Source organism: Podarcis muralis, chromosome 8 (assembly GCF_964188315.1).
Source record: "Podarcis muralis chromosome 8, rPodMur119.hap1.1, whole genome shotgun sequence".
Taxonomy (NCBI): Eukaryota; Metazoa; Chordata; class Lepidosauria; order Squamata; family Lacertidae; genus Podarcis; species Podarcis muralis.
This window is the reverse complement of record NC_135662.1, coordinates 33,401,751-33,417,019: the sequence shown is the minus strand read 5'-3', so window position 1 is coordinate 33,417,019 and position 15,269 is coordinate 33,401,751. Positions and strand designations below refer to the sequence as shown.

Genomic DNA, 15,269 nt, shown 5'->3' with positions numbered 1-15,269 from the left:
AAACATTCACAATTAAATGGGTCATGTAGAGCACTGCCACAAAACTACTGATGTCAGGGTCAGCATGCCTCTGAATATCAGTTGTTAGAAATTCCAGTTGGAGAGAGTGCTGTTCACATTATATCTGAATGAATTCTAAGAGTCATTTGTACCACAATGGATTGATAAAATAGTATTAGTATTGTTTTCAAACAGCTCCTTAAAGACCTCTCCAGAATATATTCTAAAGGAAAAAACTGAACTGTTGAAGTACACAACCTGGAGAAGAGTACTAATGCACACATTGTATATCTCAGCATTACCATATTGCATGCTGATCCAAGTAAAATTTACAAATTAAAAGAAACTGTATTACTGCAAAAAATAATAATATAAAAATAGAACACGTCGCACAGGAAAGGAATGCATATGGATTCAAACATTTAGGAATGCTCATACTATGTAAATATTCTGAAGTACACAAGACCCATGCTGCAAGAGGAGGCTGAAATGTCAGCTTTCAGATCTTCCTCGGTTTTTTTGGCTCTTTGCTTTTGTAGAGTTCATGGTACCTATTTGTTCATCATCACAATCTTCAAATGTAAGCCAGCAAAACGCCACAAAGTAAAAATGCTGTCAACACTCTCTATGCAATTTGACGGGCTCAGTGCAATCTCCGTGTGATAGAAAAGAGCTAAAGAAACGGCTAGAGAGTTCCTAATTCAGGTCAAATAGTAATTAGCATGGTTTGTTCAGATATTAATAATGTAATATATAATAGCCAGTGATTAAGTCACATGATATTGTTCACTACTTTCTAAAGTAGGGCAAGTACTCCACACCAGTATTGCAGGGGGGGGGGGGCATCATGGCAGTTAGCAACCTCAGAATTTGGCAGCATAGTTTAACCATCAACACTAGCCAGTGTCACAGCCAGCCCAAATTCTTCCCCTCTGTCTTAGCAACACTTATTCTCTGCTCCATCTTTAAAGGGACAAAGAAATGAACACATATAGAATTCTCTAGTATATGCATTTATATTGCTTATTATCACAAGAATAGAGAGGGGGCCACCAATACACCCCAGGATTATGTACTCAATTATGCAGACTGCGTTGTATTTATGTTAAGGAAAGTAAAATCAGAATATCATTTTCACTTGTTAGGTCTACTGGGACCAGAGGCAGGCTGGGCGTCAAAACCTGTCCTGTAATAATTCCGATACCAACAGCCTTGTGTAGGCGGACTATGTAGCAATAGCTTGCAATCTGTTAGCAGCAGCACCTTAGCATGAAGCCTATTTTTTCAGAGAACTACAAAGGGAATTGTACAATCAACCACTAGGGGAAAAAAACCAATGCCTTCGTCAACACCAAGTTGAAGTTGAAGAAGCCATTGATTTATATTATCTCAAATTAACTTTTGCATCTTTAGAGGTTACTAGATTAAAGGACAACGTGTGGGTAATCATGCTAGAAGCATTTTCAGTTTTGTTTTAAACCACAAAGTATAGCATTGAACAAGTTCATGTTTTATTGCCCCATTCAAGATGTAGAGTGTATGGAACTTGCAACCAGCAACATGATAGAGCACAAATGGTATTTTTGCCACTAGGGAAAGGTTAAACAAAACACTTCTCAAAGGAAAAACAGTTGACAGGAAATGTGATCTGCATATCCACATACCCAACAGTACTAAAAAAAACTGAACAGCTAACAAGAATTGCCTTGCAGCTTGACAGGAAAACTCACTGGTCAGGAAGCACTGAAAGTATTAATAAGAGAGCAAACTACATATCTGGTGATGTCACGTTTCACATCAAAAAGCTGATGCTTGACCCAGATAAACATTTACTATAAATATTTCATTGAAAATGAAATCCAAAATAGTGAAGCTATTTTTGCTTACTTCAAACCACAAATGAATCTAAAAACAATTCCACAATGACACTTTTCACAATAACTTCATGATTCCATTATATTCCTGAAACAACCCAGTACTCCTCACTTTGCTCTCTATACTTTCACATAAATTTTGAAGCAAGAGAACTTGTGCACCAGTTTTGTTTGCCTAAGAACAGAAAAAACATTTCAGACGACCAGACTTTGTATAAGCAAAAAAGCAGTCGTCATTTTCCTGACCTAGTTCAAACTTAGATCCAACTCTGAAGATATTTACTATAGAACAAAAAGGTAACAAACAGGTTTAAACTCACCTCTGGGAATAAATTGTGTGCCACTTGTTTTAGTTTTTGGAGGAAAAAGCATGAATATGAAACCACTCCACTTACGAAAGAAAAAGAAAAATGTTCAAGTCAAAAGCAAACACAGATCTGCATGACCTCTCTCTCTTTTCCCGAGGTTTTGAAATCTATGAAGAAAGAAGAGAAATGAAGCTGTAGTGCAAGGCACATTGGCCTGGAAAATTGCTCATCACTTTCAGTTCCAGAACATGGTTGTGCAGAATCAAAACTAGGCACAATCAAAATCTTAAAACCTTTTATTTACACAATCAAGGAGGAAAACAAGACAAATGATTTAAGAGTTAAAGAAAACAGTGTTAAGCAGTCAACTGGGAAGGGGTGGGAGCCACGATGTAAAAAGATGCTTCGATCAAGCTAATGAATAATTCAAATAGGTGGAATTTGCTCAGTTGATAACGCTGCACTGATATTTGAATAGCCAGCTCCCCTCGGAGTCCAAGTTGTAACAGAATTCAGGCCAAATTATTACTAAGAACTGGGACACTGTGGGAGGGGATACAACCCTAAGGAGAAATGCAAGTTGAAGAAAAAGACTAAGGGAGTCCTTCTCTGGAACCAGAGAATGCTGTCCAACAAGATTGAGTATAACAACATTTCTCTCACCCCACCCAAAGCAGCAAACAGCAACAATTATAGGCTAGAGCCACTACCCTGAAACTAGGACGCAAGGCCATTTTGCAATTAGACAGGGATGCAACATAAATAAATCCTAATAAAATTTGAACCATATTCACAATCCGTATTACCTGAGCGTGAATATAAATGAAAATAAAATGGAAGGAAAAAGTTCAAGATACAGTGGATTCGATTTCCCTCTTGTCTGATTATTACATTTCCAGAAAAGACATACATACAGAAAATACTCCATTCTTTCTTTCTTGGTACACTGGGCAGGAATTAACATATAGATTCCTGTTAGAAACTATTCTTACGCTAAAAATGTCCCAGGTAAAGGTTATGAAATGTGGACACAGGTAGCTTTGTATGTGTGTGTACATCTACACGCAGAGATCTACTGCTGCTCTACAAGCTACATTCAATGAACTGTTAAATAAGTAAATGCTATTATTAATGTATATCTTATTTAGAAACTGCCCTTTATCCAAAGATCCCAGGGAAGTGTACAACATTAAGAACATAATTTACGTAGCATAATAATAAAAACAAAATACACAGCATAATAAAATAATGATTATAACAGTCTCTCTCTGCCCCCGCCCCCCAATTTAACAGGCTATATGTTATGTAATGGCAGAAGGCCTGGGTAAAGAGGAATGCTTTCACCTGGCACCTATATGTAATGATGGTGCCAGGCAAGCTTCTCTCTTTTTATATATGATATTTATATTAAATTACTAGGCAAGCTTCTCTGATGAGAGCATTCCACAGACAGGGAGCCACCACAGAAAGCGCCTGTTCTTGTATTGTCACCCCAGGAACCTCCTCAGGGAGAGGAAACATCTGAAGGCAGCCCTGTTTAGGGAAGTTTTTAATGTCTGGTACTTTGTTGTGTTTTTAATATTCTGTTGGGAGCTGTCCAGAGTGGCTGGGGAAACCCAGTCAGATGTGTGGCATACAAATTTATATTAATAATTATTAATAATTATTATTATCATTAACATGCAGAAGGGCCTTGGATGACAATCACAGGTTCCAGGTCAGTTTGTATGGCGGGGGCAGTTCTTAAGGTATTAATGTCCTGATTAGTGTAAGCCTTTATAGATCAGCGCCAGCACTTTGAACTGGGCCCATAAATTAACTGGCAGCCTGTGTAGTCGGGCCAGGATCGGTGTTATATGCTCAAATAATCATGCTCTGGTGAGCAACTTGGCCATCAAATTTTGCACCAGCTGAAGTTACCAAACAGTCTTCAGAGGCAGCTTCATGCATAACACTTTGCAGTAATCCAACTTAGAGGTTACCAGAGCATGGGCCACAGAGGTTTGGCTATTCCTGTCGAGATTGGAAGCTCCTGCAGCCAATCGGAAGCCATGGAAGCCCTGTCGGACTTTCGGGTTCCAAAGAACACTCGCAAACTGGAACACTCACTTCTAACTAACTTTGATGTTGTTTCCCTAATTGAAAAGTTACTATCTTCATTGATTTAGTAAATGAGGAACATGTAGCTCTTGAGGAGTTGATGGATTCCCTGCTGCAGAAGCTCCTCCAAGCATGGCTAATGGTGAGGGATGATTTTAGCTGGAGCAGGGACACAGGTGGCGCTGTGGGTTAAACCACAGAGCCTAGGACTTGCCGATCAGAAGGTTGGCGGTTCGAATCCCTGCGACGGAGTGAGCTCCCGTTGCTTGGTCCCTGCTCCTGCCAACCTAGCAGTTCAAAAGCACGTCAAAGTGTAAGTAGATAAATAGGTACCGCTCCGGCAGGAAGGTAAACGGTGTTTCCGTGCGCTGCTCTGGTTCGCCAGAAGCGGCTTAGTCATGCTGGCCACATGACCTGGAAGCTGTACCCCAGCTCCCTCGGCCAATAAAGCGAGATGAGCGCTGCAACCCCAGAGTCAGTCACGACTGGACCTAATGGTCAGGGGTCCCTTTACCTTAAAACAGCATCCAGAAGGCCAGGGGTTCCCCATTACTGAAATATACCACCAAATTCAATAGGCACCACAACACAAATACAGTGGTACCTCGGGTTAAGTACTTAATTGGTTCCAGAGGTCCGTTCTTAACCTGAAACTGTTCTTAACCTGAAGCACCATTTTAGCTAATGGGGCCTGCTGCTGCCGCCGCGCCGCCAGAGCACGATTTCTGTTCTCATCCTGAAGCAAAGTTCTTAACCCGAGGTACTATTTCTGGGTTAGCAGAGTCTGTAACCTGAAGCGTATGTAACCTGAAGCGTATGTAACCCGAGGTACCACTGTATAAATTATGAGGTAGACACTGATTGAAAACCACTATATGCTGTTGTTAAAATTTGTATACCACCCTTCACCCAAAGATCATAGGGTGGTTCACAACATAAAAATACAAAATGAGAACACAACACATTCTGAAACACTGGCCCAAAACCACAAGGTTTTTCCTGGGGGACAGGTAAGTATAGCCTGGAGGGATAAATTATACCTTAATGCACAAGTTTTAGAGTAAGCCACTATCAAGCTACCTCATGTGATTATTCTAATTTCCCTCAAGTCAGCTGTCTGAAGAAAGGACTATATGACAGGAGTTGTGTTGTCCTCCCAGTCTGGAATTTGTCATCTGCTTTGGTTGTGGATCTGATGTGTTGAGTGGGGTAGGGGCTACTTCAGGGGACAGACTGCTCTTTGTCAAGGGCAAGATACCCAGAACCGCCAAAGACATTGTATGGAACTGTAATAAATGAAACTTTAAGAAATTGTGCTTGAACTTGCTTTTCTCTCCTCTCTCCTATCCCTTTTTTCTAGTATGTCCTATCTTTTTAGATTGTGAGTCGGAGAGCAGGGACAGTCTTAGGACTGATTTTCTGTAAGCTACTCTGACAGCCTTTTTACCCAAAGGGCAGGAGGTATAAATGCTGCAAATAAATAAAGCACATTAAACAGCTCAAAAAAGCAAAAACAAAAAACAATTTCATCACAGTGAGCCAGAAAGCTATGAACACACTTATCCTTTCTGACTCAGACAGAGACAATTAATGAATCTTTTCACATCACTAAGTATGTATAAATTGGATTTTAACCAATTTCAATAGTCACTGAGCCTTGCTTTGGGAGAAATGCCACCCTCAGGCTAAAGCTTGACTATCAGATTCCTCAGAGGTATATGAGGCAGCTGTCAAAAGAGTATTTTGCCCAAGTTGTAACCAAAACAGGAGCACTCCATTTCTGCTTAGATAGTATTGTTTTAGCTCAGAGAAATGGAGGAAACCCAAACACAGAGGGGTATTCTTGGGCTGATTTTTATTTATTTATTTTTTGAGTGTGCAGTTATCTGCCAAAGCAGCCTCATGAGTAGGCAAAAGGCATTTTGTGCAGCGCCATAATCCTGGATGACCTCCCTCATATTTGGCAGTAAGCCACAGCCATATAGCCAGCACAATCATGTCTCACCACACTACAGGCAAGAATTGCTGAGAATAGTAGGTATAATAGGGAGTTATTTTATGCTCAGTTTATGTACATAAATTCAGCCACAAAACACACTAAACACATGCTGATTGCAGCTAAAATTGCTGAATGTAATAAGAACACACCAATAATAATTTCTTATCCTACAAAAGCAGTGGTGTCAAAAGCCCGTTCAGCCATAAACCTAACAGGAGGAACTTGGGATGAGAACTCTGTGCCTAACCTACCTGTTCTGAAAATGAAGTGGAACGCCATTGTATGCTGCCTTAAGCTCTGCCCAAATAAGACAAAATGCAAAAATAATAGAGAAACTAAGGCTGCAATCTTGACTTCACTTACTGGGGAGTAAAAGTCACATTGAATTCAATGGGATTTACTTTTCAGCAGACATGGTTAGGGTTGCAGCAACTGCTTGATTACTTCAATACAATACAATTTTCACAAATGAAGTTTAAAACACACGAAGTTTCCCTCAGCGAGAGCAACTAACAAGCAGACTCAGTTACTAAACTCATGATTCAAATTTCAGCCAACCAGGTTCATCATGTGAAAAACTGATGGTCATCGGAATCCATCCTAGTTTGTACAAACAGAAATACAAGGCAAGAAATAACAACAAAACAACATTGGGTCTATGTAAGCAACTACTGACTTCTAACACTAAAGAACCTGTGCATGACATACAGTTTACTGTATCACTCCCAGTAAGATTAGCAGGACATCTCATTTTCAGAGCACTTTATATTTCTTTGTATTTAAAATTAGCAGCTAACTTAAAAGATAAAACGAGTAGAGAAAAAGGATTTTGCCAGCTGCTTGCTTCTATATATGGTGAAAGGGCATCTTCAAGCAACTGAGTCATCTCATGAGTATCATTACATACGTAAATCCAGACAAGGAAAAGTATGGGCAATCCTAAAAATTTTGTGCCTAATCATTCTTTTAAAAAGTTAAAATTAAACTTGGGCTGAATTTTAAGAAGCCCCATGTTCTCTTTCAAACAATCCAACTTTAATTTTTTTAAAAAGAACATTCACTTGTTTTTTCTGCTGAGCAAGTCTTCAAAGTCCTGGGAATGTAATTCATTTTGGAGTGTATCCCCAAAACATACAACAAAAATGCAGTGCTAGTCGCTTATCAGTAACTTTAGAAGATACTGTTTCCAATGAGTGCCATTTGCATCAGTGGGAAGATCCGAAAGGGTAAACATGACAATGAAGACTGCCACAAGTTCCCACTCATTCTGTTTCGTGAATATCCTTATAAAGAAAACAAAAGAAGGCACGTACAGAAGACTTTGGCAGTATGCGTGACTCTTTATAAACCCAAAGTACAGTACAGCTTTATTTCTTGGCTATAATTTGATACTACATTCTATGTATCAAGGAAATGGGTCCCCTGCTGGTGTAGGAGGAGCACCTCTCTATTGATGGCAGAGGCAATCTATTTGCAGAAGCCATCGGGCTGCAAGCTCTGATGGTAGTGCTAATAACACCAAGGTTGCAGGTTCGATCCCGATTTGGGGTAGCTGCACATTCCCATATTGCGGGGGGTTGGACTAGACGATACTCAGGGTCGCTTCCAATTCTACAATTTTATTATTCCAGGGAATGTTGGCACTACAGGAGCAACACACAGGTGTAAGCCTCAAGAATTAAACAGTAAGCAGATGTGTGTGGAGACATACAGAACCGCCAAATATTTTGTTTTAGAATTTTGTTGCACATCTCTTGCATTTGAGTGGAAGCGTGATTCACAAACGCTTGTAATTAATAATAAAATTAACCAATCAATCTAATCCTGACAGGGGTTTCCCAAGGTCTCAAGTCATAGTCATCCCCAGCACTATTATCAGTGAGCCTTTTGCCTAAAGACTCCAGGGGCTATACTTGGAACATTTGCATGCTGTTTTATCCAGCATATGTAGATTACAAATTAGAGGTCTGAACTACTTGTGCAAGCTATGTGCAAATGCACTGTCAACCCATCTTATGACAGCCAACTTACACATCCTGGCCACCAGTTGCATGGCTAGCCAACTACAGAACTGCAAGGGGCGGAGAACTTGCCTTTTCTTTCTTGATCTAAACTAGTCCACCCTCATTCCTACTTCTGCCTCCTTTCAAGTAGTACTCTTGACTTCACACTCACCGGTTCAGACTTCTTGATTAGAATTTTCACTTTGCAATTCCCATTCTGCTCCTCCACGACCCAAAGTATTGGTTGGTTTGCGCAATGCACCCTGCACTGGGTGTATGATGGTAGTAGATAGGGTATGTCTGTGCATGTCTCCAATATCTCCCCCCCGCCGCCCCCCCCCCCGCTTGTATTTCTGCTTAGTCGAGGAACAGAATTGTGGATCAGAACACAACAGCACAGCCCCCACATTCTGTCAAATTCCAATATGATGGAGGCACAAACAGGCCTTCCTGCAAAGGCCTGGTATATTGCTTGCAGACTCACTGTTAATGCAAGGGGAGTGGAGAGAACAGGGCAACTATGCCCTATAATTAATCCTCCATACACAGATGCTACACCTGTGGAAGACTGGAGCAAGCATCTGTTATTTTAAAAATACTTATATCAGTGGAAAGTGGGACTCTCTTATGCTGGTTGCAGGCCTTCCTCAGGAGCCTCTTTCAAAACATGATGTTATTCCTTGGTCATCGATGTGTGGTCCTCCATAGTGGGGGTCAATGATGTCCCCCATAGTGTTTAACATCTACATGGTACTTCTGGGAGAGATCATCTAGGGATTTGGAGTATCTTGTCATTATACAAGCAGCTCATTTCTTCTTTTTATCCAATACCAAGGAAGCTGTTGATGTTTTCAATCAGTTCCTGGAGGCAGGAATGGGCTTGATGATGAAAGCTAATAAACTGAAGCTTAATCAAAAGAAAGCAAAGGTGCTCCTGCTCAGGAAGGAGGCGCGGCTCTTGCGGGCTTTTCCCCAAGAGGGAGAAGGGACTGACTGGCCACGTCAGTCCCTTCTCCCTCCTCATAGAAAAGCACGCAAAAGCCGCACACCCTTTAAAGAGAGTGAGGCTCTTGCTGGCTTTTGTGGGAGGTGGGGGAAGGGACAGAGGGCAGCCCCTCAGTCCCTTCCCCCACCTCCCGGAAAAGTCCCCAAGAGCCTCGAAACTCCCTTTCACTAGCCATGTGGAGCATGTGTGCGGTTCTTGGGGGCTTTTCCCCCGAGGAGGGAGAAGGGCAGCCCGTCAGTGATGGGCTGCCCTTCTCCCTCCTGGGGAAAAGCCTGCAAAAACCTCACACATGCTCCACATGGCTAGTGAAAGGGAGCGCTGAGCAAAAAATAATAGTTTTCATTTGCATTCCCCTTCTAAAAACTAGGTGCATCTAATGGTCAGGTGCGTCGTGTGGTGCGTTGGATTGTATGCCTTGCAGTATGGTTATTCAATTGGTGGCCAGGAGTGCTTTTGCCCAGTTTAGGATAGTGCAGCAGTTAATCTCCTAAGGAGGTAAGATGTAGTTAAGGAGCACAAGTCTTCAGTTGATCCAGAATGCAACAGCAAGGATATTAGTAGGTTCTCACTCATGGGCAATATGACACCTATTCTATCTTGGCACGGGTTGCCAATCTGTCTCCAGGCACAATTTAGTGTTTATGATTACCTTTAAAATCCTAAATAGCTGGCATCCAAGATCACCACATCCTGTAACAACTTGTCCACTCATGAAGATTAAGTGAAGAGGCCCTTTCTGTGTCCCATTGATGGTGGAAGCATAGTAGCTTGGAACAAGAGAAGGCCTTTTGAGTGGATTCCTCGGTATTATGGAACACTGCACCCCATGAAGCATAGTTGGGATACTCTTTGGATGTTTTCCACCAGTTAGTGAAGACTTTGTAAATTATTCTGGCAAGCTTTTAGCCTATCACAAAGCTAATGTTTCACCTTGGCTTACCACTCATAGTTTGTTAGGAAGAAGGGAACCACAAGGCAGGGTTCAGAAGCATGGCAAGCCACACTCTGGCATGTTTCATGCAAAGTACAGCTACAGCAGGAGCAGAAAATGGATGCCTTTAAGCAGCATGAACCAAAGTGGAAACATTTAAGCAGCATGAACCAGCACACTGCTTGTTCACAAACCACTGTTTCTTCTAAACTAGAGTTCAATCTGACAAACAAAATTGACTACTGAGTACCCAACAACTACTGACTGCTTGTCCTAATGGTGTTGCAGGAGGGGGGAGAATTGCAACAAACTGGAGGATGGAAACATGTGGACACTAAAAATGATTATATTTTCACATGCACTTTGCTTCTGATGAGTGTGCATTTTTCAGTTTCATAACAGCTGAATGAGAATTATATAGAGGAAGGAGAAAACAGAAACATCTGACTTTCTTGCAAACTATATACGACCTTTGCTAAAAGCTAAACAAACTATGAAACTGCTTTGACTAGAGTGTAAAATGAATCTTCTAATTGGCTTAGGAAGCTAATTAGTAAGAGAAGCTTTAGCTCTTAAAAACTAATGTAAACTCTCAGAGCTTTTCAAGAGCTGTAAAGGGTTTCATTAATGATTAATAAGAGCAAACGAAATAATTCCAGTTTTGAGAGCTACAAGCAATGTAGTTCAAAGGTCATTAATTGAACCTACATTGGGAAAGTGGGAAAGTTTATTAAACAATTACCACTGTACAAGGGCCACAATAAAACCTCACAGGAATTACATGTAGATGCAGTTAGCAAAAAAATTGGGTGATATCCACCATTAAGGCATATTCAGAAAAGACAAAATGAACATCAGTGGACTCAAGTATCTTAAGTCCACTGATTTCAATAAATTCACTCTGAATATTACTAATGATGGACATTACCTACATTACCTTTTTCTTCTATTTGGGGACAGAATTAAATCTTGCAACTAAATTGGATGCGTATCTGGAAAATTATCTTGAAAACAACGGGTAGGGAAAATTGTGTTTCTGAATGCAGAACTTTCAAAGTGTGTACCACTTCAGAGCATACTGTCCATGGTTAGTCAGAAACAAGTCCAACTGTATTCAGTGAGGCTTACTGTCAGGTAATTGCGAAGGAGGCTGAAACTGTAACCATTACTTTTCTTGGCAATCAAAATCATTTTAAAATCAGCTAGATTTAAATCAATCCATCCTGCTTTTACACACACACACACACACACACACACACACACATATATATATATATTCCACAAAGATAAACTTCCCATTCTGAATGCTTACAGCTGATTGATATTCTCACCGGCAAAACCTGTAAGTGAAAATCTGCAACACATACCGAAACAAGATTAAGCAGACAGTAGCAAAGCAAGCCATTTTTGCAAAAGAACTTGCTAAATGTTGCCTGCATAGGAATCAAGATGAGTGTGCACCTCCATTTTTAGCTTATCTCAATTCACAGTACAGCGCCAGGCTGCCTGTGAGTGCTTTGGAGCCGCCTTAGAGCAGGCTTTGGCCTGTCGCTGTACTGTGCACTGGAAACTTGTCTTTCAACTTCATACTCAAATAAAGATCACAGGGACATCACAAGCTCTACTGCGTCTGCACTACCTCCACTCGTTCCAAATATGACTAACATCAGAATACCCACACATGCCCCCACTGAAAATGAACACACAGTAACAATGCACGATGAGGCTGCATCAAAATTCATCAACTGCAAGGAAATGAAGTAAAGAACAGAAGCTTATATCATGGTTTCAATTGGCTAAATTCAGGTATACAATGAAGGAACAGAACTTTCTCAAAGAATTCATGCGATTTTTAGGATCTATAAACATCAAATTTAACACCAAAATTTCTGCATGCATGAATATATTCCCTTTACTTCAGAAAGTCCAGTGAGTGGGAGTGGGATCAGAACTAATAAATATGGGATTAGTAATATTTGAGGTTTCCTTGTTTTTCCCCCTTATTTGGACATGATCTTTCAAACATGGGCAGAGTGACCATAGGCAAAGGAATCTCCAGACTTTAGGGATAGCCAATATAATGCCATCCACATAATGTTGGAGTTCAACCCACATCAGCCCCAACCAGCATGGCAAATGGTTAGGGATCAAAGTAGAGTCCAACAAATTATGGAGGGCACCATGTTGGCTATCCTTGCCACAGGGCTTAGCAACCCCATTTCTCCCCTTCTCCAATATGTGCCTGTGTGCAGGCAACACAGCAGAGTAGCTTAGAGGTCTATGTATTGTGGGGTTATGAGATGGGGATACCTGTTCCATATTAACTGCATGTTGTGTTACTCACATGCATGCTGGAAGCAGAGGGGCAGGGCAGAATCAGGGCTCTGTTAAGGATTATGGCGATCCCTCCAAGGTTGAGCATTGCACCTGTACTAGGACACACTGTATTCTCACAATCCTACCCTGATAGAGACTTGAGATAAAATAAGAGAAACTATGTTCAGGATGCTTACATAACTCCCTTGTTGTTTAGAATACACATCAAGGCGTGCATCTCCGGAAGTTCTTTATATGTAATACCTGGAAATGGGGCGATTAAAAAAAAAACAAAAAACCACCCACCGACTAATGATCAGGAAAAATGCTTTATTTCTTTATGGGGAGAAACCAACTTAGTTCAAACTCCAGGATTAATTTTCTACTGCTTAAGGAAACAGTGTTTAACACACAGAGCACTCATACATTTAAACTTAACAGGTGTTAAGTTGTGTTAAGCTAAACCAGGCCAACCGCTTTAGAAAACGATGTAACATCTTATGGAAGCTAGTTTCTTGAACAGTCAGGCCTACTACTGTTGTTGCAGCTGGTAATTAAATTACTGCACCTGACAGCATTGACAGGCCTACAGTCAATGCTTGACACCTCTAATGTAGTGTACAAGACCAGGAATAGCAAAACTGGTTTCAGAAATTCTAACAGGGCTTCAAGTCTGAGGCACAACTAGGAAGATTGATGAAGTATGACTGGCTGTTAAAACAGTACTATCTTTAAAAAAGCAGTTTTAAAATCAAGTGTAAATGCAATATATTGTACAGTACATCAATGCAATATATTGTGCAAAGGACCTGGCAAAAATGAATATACTAGCACTGGTTAAATATAGTAGTTGTGTAGCCAAAGATGTCTCTTTTTCCTTTTCTTTTTACAGAACTCTCGTTGTGGTTCATATTAATCTTAAATACAAAAGCAGATAAAATATTCATCCACAGAAATCCTGCTTATGGATTGTCAAACACAGTACACCTTCTTCATCATCCACATAGATCCCCTTCCCACCACTGCTCATCAGGGCAGGTACTATTTAAAGAAGCTGATTTTGACCTATGGCACTAAATTTGTTATCCTTCCTCCTTTCAGCCCACAGCATTTGCTACATTCCTGCAAGAATGGAAAGGCAAACCAGCTGCTATCCAGCTCTGAGAGCTGGCCAAAGTCTGAGCCTGGACATCTTAGATTTTTAATTTAAGCCGACTTTCTGTTGCTATGATCAAATGTGTATATAGTATAGTTTTCATATGTACTTTAACCCAAGAGACAGGCCGGTTTCAAAATATGTTTCAAAAACACAGCTTCTAGATAAAACTTTGAGCTTTCATTCTGTTATGAAAGAACACATTTTGTTAGACTGAGAGATTCTTATACTTTTTAGAAGAAGGCAGCAGTATTCAAAACCAGATTTGCTTCCACTGAAGCCTGTCCCCAATACACTCCAGGACTAGAACAGAGCTGGAGTTCCAATAATTAACATACCACTTTGCAGACCAATAACAAATCAGGATGGAGTAACTATGAATCCACATTCTCAGTCTTAACTGTCTAACAATGAGCTCTGGAGAAAGCTTCAATTATTAGATTAGAATCATTAGGAAATGGTTAGCTTGGGGGGGGGGATCATAAAAAACCAAGTATATCTGACCATTAAAAAGTAGAGTCTTCACCCATACTCATTACTAGCTAAATGGCTATGTTCACTACATTTTATCTCAATTTATCACAAAGAAATAATGGAACCACATTACAGCAGGTAACTGCCTAGAACACTTAAAAAGGAGGTATCTGAACCAATCCGGACCCTGCTATCAGCATCTGGGGCCTCTCTCCATATGCCTCATTGAGAGGGCTGGAGGGCAGCAACACAAGGGCCTTTCCTGCAGTGGCTCCCCGTTTGTGGAATGCTCTCCCCAGAGAGGCCCACCTGGCACCTTCACCTTTAGGTGCCCGGTGAAAACATTTCTCTATAACAAGGCTTTTGGTTGATTGAACATTCTGTATTGGGAGGTGTTGTTTTTATTGATTTTTTATTGTTTTATTATGTCTGTTGTATTCTCATTTTGTATTTTTACGTTGTGAACAATCTCTCACTAATGTATATTAGAGTGGCTGGGGGAACCCAGTCAGATGGGTCGGATACAAATTATTATTACTACTACTATTAATACCTGATTTATTTAAAACATTTTTATCCTACTCTTTGGCCAAAAAAGGCTCCCAGAACACAAATGTCAATCAAACGATTCTTACAATATAAAATACATGGCATAAAAAGGAAAAAGGATTGGGGAGGAGGAAAATGGATAACTTGGGTACTTTTTATTAGCTACAGAGTTTATGTAGCAATCAGCTGGAATGGAAAGATTTCAGGGAGATGAGAAGCCAAAAGCTGCTGCTCTTTCAGCAGAGCTGATGAAAAGCCCCTGCACTCCCATCTCTCTCCCCCTCCTATAGATTGATGGAATAACTGTGGTTGATAGTTGAGGGAGGAGCCTGATATTTAAAAAATGCAGACACGATTTGCATCAAAACAAGTCTACATACCTATTCAAGTTTGAACAGAACATTTTACTGGCCTCAGTAAAATAAAATAAAAAACAAGGACCAAACATTTTTCTGCAGAAGTTATGAAAAGGCCTATATGCTACAAATACCAAGATGTCACTCTCATTAAGTATGATTAAAAGGTGTCTGGCACAGAATCCAGTTTTCACAAC

The 15,269-nt window shown here is 40.5% G+C and overlaps 1 protein-coding gene across 14 annotated transcripts in view; it reads right to left on the bottom strand.

The window, feature by feature from the left end:
• NCOA2 (nuclear receptor coactivator 2) overlaps positions 1–15,269 on the bottom strand; it is a 129,302-nt gene that overhangs the window by 89,658 nt on the left and 24,375 nt on the right. For 4 of the 14 annotated variants that reach the window (XM_077932919.1, XM_077932918.1, XM_077932922.1 and 1 more), the window contains one exon: positions 2,195–2,349. The exons of the other annotated variants lie outside the window; for them this stretch is intronic. The gene's annotated coding sequence lies outside the window, so the exon portion shown is untranslated. The remainder of the gene's footprint in view (positions 1–2,194; positions 2,350–15,269) is intronic. 14 annotated transcript variants of the gene reach the window in all.